Source organism: Dipodomys merriami, unplaced genomic scaffold (assembly GCF_024711535.1).
Source record: "Dipodomys merriami isolate MVZ:Mamm:240054 unplaced genomic scaffold, mDipMer1.0.p SCAF_32, whole genome shotgun sequence".
Lineage (NCBI taxonomy): Eukaryota > Metazoa > Chordata > Mammalia > Rodentia > Heteromyidae > Dipodomys > Dipodomys merriami.
Window position 1 is genome coordinate 15,180,942 of NW_027204715.1, and position 6,000 is coordinate 15,186,941.

The following is a 6,000-nucleotide window of genomic DNA, read 5'->3' on the forward strand; positions in this document are numbered from 1 at the left end:
GAGGGGCATCTGGGTTGGTTCCATATCTTAGCTATGGTAAATAATGCTACAATAAACATTGTTGTGCTGGTAGCTTTAGTGTGGTCTTGTTTGTAAACATTTGGGTAAATGCCCAAAAGTGGGATTGCTGGGTCATAGGGGAGTTCTATGTGGAGTCTTTTGAGGAACCTCCATATTGCTTTCCAAAGTGGTTGAACAAGTTTACATTCCCACCAACAAAGAAGTAAGGTTCCCTTCTGTCCACATCCCTTCCAGCATCTGTTGTTGTTAGAGTTCTTGATTTTTGCTGTTCTAACTGGGGTGAGGTGATATCTCAATGTTGTTTTGATTTGCATTTCTTTTATGGCTAGGGATGTTGAACATTTCTTCATGTGTCTATTGGCCATCCTTCTTTCTTCTTCAGAGAAGTTCCTCTTTAAGTCTTTCGCCCACTTATTTATTAGGCAGTTGTTTCTTTGAGGATTTGTTGTTGGGGGGTTTAATTTTTTGAGTTCCAAGTATATCTCTACTTCCTGATTACTGGGATTATAGATGTGTGTCCCCTGTTCAGCACAAAGGTCTTTTGCATTTTCCTTCTCTCATTTGTTCTATTTGCTTTTTCTCAACTGTCACCTACCAGTTGGACCAGTTTTGGGCTTGTTTTCAAACCTACTAAACCTCAGTCATAATAATTATTTTTTCAGTTGGTGTATTTACAAGAAGAACAAGAAGAAACCAAATGGCACTTTGGAAATCTGAAGAATGCCCAAGTGAATTCCTAAAACATTTATTTTTAATGTAACTTTTAAAAAGGACCAAAGTTAACTATTTTTGTCTTCTGTATTAACAAACATCTCTCTTATTATAATTACTCAACAATATTTTTGCCATTTACTTCCAAATCGTTAGCATCCTCAATCTCCAAATATCTACTTACTATTTGATCTATTCTTTTTTCTACTATATCGTACCTTGATCTTTTGTTTCTAGTTCCATTTCCACAATTTCTCCTATGCTTACAGTGTTTATTGTAGCACCATCCATTTCTTCCACCACATTTGACATAGGTTTCTTTTTCTATGTTTTTTGGGTTTTGTTTTCTCTTTATCAATCTCCCACTTATAGTCACTCGGTTACATTTGCTAGGAGCTATGAAGACATATACTTAGTTATTTCAGTTTTCATCTGTGAGGACTGCCACAAGTCTATGATCATCAGTGAATAAGGCTTATTTTCTTTTGCATATAGGAGCCTTACCTATCTCCTTTATTTCCCATAAACTTGGTAGAAGAATGAGTTTTGTCAAAAGGCATTCATGCTTTCACTTCTATTTTAATTCAGGGCTTCATTTATTATGTGGAATTGTTCTATGTCCTGCAGAATATAATCTTTAGTTGGTAGTTTTAATATCTGAACTTATTAAAGTTCAGGAAGTAAACAATTAAAATTCTAAAACCTTATCATTCATTCCTAAACAATTCTTTTTCCAGAAAAAACAAATTAATCTATCTTATTTAAATTAATATTCACCCTCATAGATAGTCTCACTTGTATATATTCTATATTCACTTCTTCATGTAAAGACAATGTTTCTATGTAATTTAATCTATGTTTTAGTGACTTAATCTATAATCTTTGGCAGATTTACAAGAATATTTTGGGTGGTCCCTGGTATTGATAAATATGTAAAATTTCTGTAATAGTCAAAATTAAATATATGCATATTATATAAACAAATATATGTACACACATATGTAAATAAGTGTGTTTAAATACATATGTGTATACACAGACACACATATATTTACTTCAATAATATTTTGCTGTTTACAAATGTTATAGACATGTTAGAATTTTATTAATAATTTTCTGTATCAGCTATAGTCTTCCTGTAAGTAATCAATTTCATTTTTTTAATTTGAGTAAATGTTGCTTAACTAAAATATATAGTTTGATAAAAATAATGAGTCAAATAATTTTGAAATATTCACTTCCTTTGAGACATTTGAAAATCGGCCCCTCTTGGGATTTGTGCTTGAATTGAATTCTGAAGATAGCATTTTCCTTAATGTCCTTAACTGGTTCCAAAACTAATTTGATTTCAGACCTAGAGAAAAAAATTATGCACGATCAGGTGTATGCACGCACGCGCGCACACACACACACACACACACAATGCTGGAACAGTTCCAGAATTTTTCTGGAACTATTCTGGGAGTAAAGATGTAGATATCTTAACATGTATATATCTTGGATTCAATCACCAGCACCACGAAATGTAACATAATCATCGTAGTAATATTAATATAATAATAATAAGAGGAAGAAGAAATCATGTAGACAGATTCTTTAAGCAAACTATTTTAAATAGTTATTTTTCTGATATTATGAATATGCCAACACACAAATTTCATAAATTCCAATTAATACAAGTTCTGCTACTTAAGATAATTAAATGTGTTGGCAAGATCCTGAACTATTCTGTGGCCTAAATTCCTGGAAATAAAACCCTTCACTAAATGAACATAGGCTATTGTTAGGTAAATTTCCAATGAAAAATTACATTAATAACATTGTTATATATTTTTCTTTCCGGGGGAAAATGTTTTCATGCCTGCTTATTTCATTTCAGGTAACTGTGTTATTAAAATAAAATTAAGCATCTCTTTTCTCCATACAGTAAATTTTCAAAGAATAGATTGAAAAAAAAATGTAAGGCACTAGAGTGTTTTCTTTCTTTGCTAAACTTAATCATATATTCCTCATTCAATATGCCCTATAACTTGCTTACAAAAAATGTCTTAGGAAGAATAATTAAATAATTAGAGAATTAAAAAGTATTTTCCCAAGTTTTAAATTAAAAAAAAACTGAAGTATAAATATACCACATTTTCCTGATCCATTCTTCTACTGAGGGGCATCTGAGTTGGTTCCATATCTTAGCTATGGTAAATAATGCTACTTCTTCTACTGAGGGGCATCTGAGTTGGTTCCATATCTTAGCTATGGTAAATAATGCTACGATAAACATAGTTGTGCTGGTAGCTTTAGGATAGCCTTGTTTGTGATGGTTTGGGTAAATGCCCAAAAGTGGATTGCTGGGGAGCTCTATTTGGAGTCCTTTGAGGAACCTCTATACTGCTTTCTGAAGTGATTGAACAAGTTTACACTCAGACCAACAATGCAGTAGGGTTCCCTTTTGGCCACAACCCCTCCAGCATAGCCCTATTTGTTAGGAAATGAAAAGACTTGGAAAAAAATATATTAAGTGAAGTAAGTCAGACCCAAAAAAATACAGGTCCCATGGTTTCCCTTGTGTAAGTCTAGGACAAGCAGAAAAGGTCAAAAGCTTTGTACATATGACCCTGCAAGATGATAAGGGAAATGAACCCCAAGAGAGGAACACAAGTGTGTGTTTGTTTTTTTTTCTTGCTATTGTTTTGAACGTATTAAAAATGTACTATGTTTTTTGTTTGTTTGTTTCTCTTGTATGTTCTTTCCCCATGTTATAACCCCTGTTTTCACTTTATTTGATGTCAGTGCCCTGCATCTTCTATGTACATTTTTCTAATTTGTGGAGGAGAAGGGAAATAACAAAATGCTGAATTAAGGATACCCATTGAAACAATGAGATGTACAAGACACTATGGTGTAAACCAACTTTACAACTTCTGGGGATGGGGAGGAGTTGGGGAGGTGAGGAGGGAAGAGATGGTAGGGGAAAAACAAAGGAGGAGGTAACAGTGCTCCATAAGGAATGTACTCTTACCTTACTTGTGTAACTGTAACCCCTCTGAATAGTCCTTTTATAATAAAAACATATAAAAATCTGAAGTAATGAGTTTTATGACTGTGTTATTTTTGCAGACTTTCATTCTACTTGTTTCATATGTCAACTGATATCCTGCATAGATATATGCTAATTATTGAGAATATATGTGAAACTAGGTATGTAACTGTATAGTAGAGTACTTCTCTTGAGTGGAGGAGGCTCTGGGTTCAAGGAAGAGCCACCAAAAAGAAATGATATAGATATAGATATAGATATAGATATATAGAGAGAAGATTAAAAGTTAAATAAAACAATGATTTTCTTATATCTTCTTTACTTCCTAACATTTTGGGTAAAAATACTACTGTTAAATACTTGACATTTTCAGAGATCTATGCAATTGTGTATAGTTGATAATAATGGCATCTTTTACTTGTCTTAAACTATTGTTTTGAGCTGGGATCTAGTGGCTCATGCCTATAAATCTAGCTACTCAGGAGGCTAAGATGCTATGACAGAAGCCAATTCAGAGAGTAATGCATATGTGACTTTGCCTTCAAATAACACCAGAAAGCCAGAGGTAGAAGAGGAGCTGGGGTTCAAGTGGTAGAGTGCAAAGCCTTGTGAAGAAAATAAACAAAAAATAAAGAATTTTCTTGAAATACTTTAAATTAAACCTTCATCACTTAATATATATTAAGGGTAGAGCAGAAGTAATTCATAAGGACCTTAGAGTTTAATTAGATAGTGTCTAATTGGACAAGTGCACAGATTGAAGACTCTAAATGTAGATTATATACATACATGTCCTATGTATACTGATGTCAAACTATTCCAAGTTCAAGATTACCCTTCCATTTTCTTTCTTGCCTTCTCTCATTGTGTTTCTACACACTACACTCCTTTTTCTGGACTCATTTCATTTATTCTAAAAAACAATTTTTTAATTTTATTATCTTTAAGTAGTTGCACCAAGGAGTTTCCACTTAACAGTTTAGGAATACAGTGCATTTTGATCCTTGTTATCCCTTTCAATGTTCTCACTCATCCTTCCCCTACTACCCCTCTCCTGGATGATTTTCTAGAATGTGTACACCATGGGGGAATACTAAACAGAAGTACTTAGTTTAGAAAGAGAAAGTGGAATGTATGCCCCTATCTAGCCACAATGAGTTCCTTATACGGTTCTCCCATGCTTCTTTGAAGTAGAAATAATTTCTAAAACAGTTGCTGAAGCACATACTCAATTTTTCAGTGTTTGCAAAAGCAATGTCACTGAGTTCCACTTCAAAAGCATTTGTGCCATTCAGTTGGCATTCTGCCCTAGAAGTCTGAGTGGCAGTTCTGTGGAGAGTCATAGGAGTTCTCATTGGAACTCTGCACCAGTAAGGCATCAACTATACTTCAGAGAGCTGAGTTTTTATTTCCAGTCATCCCTTCTGGAAGTTTCTAAGCTTGAATGACTCCACAATTACTTCCATTTTGCTCAGCACTGTGTTTATTTTTCACTTCCTATTTGCACAATATTTGGGATTCTTTTTCCACTTTTCAATTATTTAGCTAATAACCCAACTTCTAGTTTAAAATGTATTTTCCTTTTTTGTGATACTGCTCTTTATATAGATAACTGGGGCCTGAAGACAAAGACAAGCACAAAGCTGAGCTATGTAATATAGGTGTGAAGAGAATCATATCTGGAAGTAGAGAGGAGCCCCAAATTCATCTTTTGTGATGATCACCTCAATTCGTGCACTCCTCCCCATCCTGCATACAGGGGAAGGGAGGAAGACCTCTCCCCAATTCTCACTGGTCTCAGAGAATACATTTTCTTGAATATGTGTGACTCCATGAACACATGTAAATGATTTTCCCTATTTAACAGCACCAAGTATCACTTACATTTCTTGCATCGGATCAAGAACAAACAAACAAACAAAAAAACAGAATGAGCCTTTATCACATGCACAGAATAGTTTGGGTTATATAATCCCAACCTGTCAGTATAAACCCCAATATAATCTCCTCAATTACAAGTGTCCAGAAACCTATCCTTGGAGAATGAAGAGAAAACTAATCCCAACCACAGGGCTCGTGGGTGGTTGTTTGGCTTGCACCTGGTAACTCCCCTCACGGGTATACGTTCCATTTCTATAAACTGCTTTGCATCATTCTTCTTGTCTCTCCAATAATTTCTTCCATAGTGACAACATATAAAACCAGACAAGGTCTCATCCCATTGTTGACACTGT